This window comes from Porites lutea, chromosome 5, assembly GCF_958299795.1.
Source record: "Porites lutea chromosome 5, jaPorLute2.1, whole genome shotgun sequence".
Classification (NCBI taxonomy): Eukaryota; Metazoa; Cnidaria; class Anthozoa; order Scleractinia; family Poritidae; genus Porites; species Porites lutea.
In genome coordinates, this window is record NC_133205.1 from 6,196,015 (window position 1) to 6,198,514 (window position 2,500).

Genomic DNA, 2,500 nt, shown 5'->3' on the forward strand with positions numbered 1-2,500 from the left:
CTATAAAGACAGAAAAAAACAAACATCAAACCAGAAATTGCTCTCTTCAAACTGTAAATTATAAATGATCCTGAGAGAATATTCAGTGTGTTAAGGATTTCCCTGCTCTACTGTTAGCTCTATACAAGAGAGGAAGGGCGATTCTTTTTTCATTTCGGTTTCGCTGACACAGCTTTCGCAGAAATCTCGCTGTAGTCGTTTTCGTCGACAAAAGGAATAGCAAAATCGCTCTCCGCGTCTTCGCCCATTTTGTTCTGCGTCATTTCGTGAAGGACGCGTGGCTCTCAGCATGGGTCATCCACGCGGAACACATTCGCGCCATGTGATTGGCTGTTGTCTAATCCCCCCTTGAGATCTGTGGTGTTAAAAATAACTCGAGACGAATTACCTGTGGAATAGGGTGTATATGGGGGATGCCCTCTCTGTCCCCTTTATAGTCTCTTGGTGAAGCTCAGCTTGTTGTCCAGTCTCGTACCTAGGCCAGAAAATGCTAGGTTAGTGAGTCCAATTTTTAAGTCAAAATGTAAGTTCAAACGAGGAAGATCGAGAAAATTAAAGTTAATACTACGATCAAAGGATTAAATTTAGTTCAAAAGAATCAGAACGATGTGGCTCTCTGCCCGGGCCTTTCTTGACTGTTAACCATTTACCCGGCGGGACGAATTTTTCTTACAGGTTCGCCTTCAAACTGACGCTTTAAGGTGCGCTTCGCAGAGGTTTCTCTTTCCATTAACGCTAATCAAGGACCTAGGAGTAGAGACTCCAATCAAGCGATCGGGCTTCACGGCTTCCTTTTAGCTCGACCTTTACTTTCCCGCAGGTGAGGCGAAAAAAGACGTTGTACGGTTGGAGAGTATTATTTTTAGGTCACTTCTTGGCCGCAGTAAACTTACTCGTGATCTGACTTGCGTAGATTGAACTTATACCCAACTTCTTACAGCGAATTTCTTTAAGTCTCATGTGAGCTTGCTAAAATTGTACGTTTGGGGGTTAGAGGCGGAATCACTTGAATCTTGATATTCATGATTCCAGTCGTTTTTACCTCCGTGATTCATAATTCCTATAAGAATTTTCTTCCAGATTCATGATTCACGAAGACTTTTGATCACCACGTACTAGACTGCAAAACAGTCCGTATTTTTGCTTATTCAAGTACGCGCGAGCAGTCAAACAAAATTTCTGGAACGAGGCTGAAAACAGAGACCCAGCCTGGCGAAGACTGGGGAGAGGCGCTTTTTTCTCGTGCCTCACATGCCCTACGGACGTGTAAGGCTCGCGCGCTTCACGCGCGTAAGACTCTTACGCCAAACTTTACCGATTTCTTAACTGATTTTGAGAAAAAAAAAACCGACTGTTTTGCAGTTTATTTGATCACCTATTCATTGAATGATTTTCACAGTGGCTACGCAGTCTGGTTTTGTTTAGTTTCTGTGGTGTTCAAACTTCTCTTTTCATCCAGAATTATGTAGATTTTGGACCACTGTTTCTCGGTATCATCATTCGTTTGGTCCAGGTATAGAGTCTTTTGTAACTGAACATTAAGCACCAGTATCACTGGAGAAACAAGCGGACTGTCAGCCCCGAATGCATTCCGGGGTATGCTCCCAAAGAAAAAAATCTGAAAATCGGACGGTCGGAAACGCCATATCCGAAAATTATAAGGATCAAAACTGACCTTTTCGAAAATTTTAGCCAGAAAAAAGGCTCCCAAAATTTCTGCCTAGGTGACCTTTTAAGGGTAAAAATCCGTTAAAAATGGGCCATTATACCATTTTTTAGATTTTCGAAAATCCCGGCTGCCAGAGGTAGGCAAGCAAGAAATTTTACAACAAATGTTCCGAAAATTCTAGATCTCAAATCGTCTTGCGAGCAGTTATTTTCCGAAAATTGACGTTGGGTGCCCCTGCCCGATGTACGTGCTAACTGAGGAAATCCATTTAGAAATTTAAGACGGATTAAGCGGTTTGTTTGTACATTTTTGAACTAGTCAAGGGTCCCCTCAATTCGAAATTCGAAACTTCTCAGTTTTCAACGCGACCAATCTCAATCTTGACAAATGTATCCATGCTCGTCGAGTAAACGAATTGTCAAAAGGTAGGTAGAATGGCCCATTGAAGTTCCATTTTCCATGAACTTCCCTCGAGCATCAGTGAAGCTAGCCTCCCACGCAGGCGTTTTAAGGGGAGCTCGTTTTTCATTGTGGGGAAAACAAGCTCCCCTAAAAACGCCTGCGTGGGAGACTACAGTGAAGCCGTCGGCGCCTCCATGAAACGAGACTGAAAATGCTTTGTATGCAATAAGCATAAGTGGATCAACAGTATTGAAACTGATTCCGACTGCGATGATATTTGGAACGTGTTCAGATAGACAAGGCGTCTGCGTAAATAGTGGCTGGTCCCAACTAATCCCATTTATAAAAGTTAGGGAATATTCTGTACAAATACCTGTTTTTTACCATCTGTCTCTGACAATAATTTAATTAATATTACTAATTCAATCA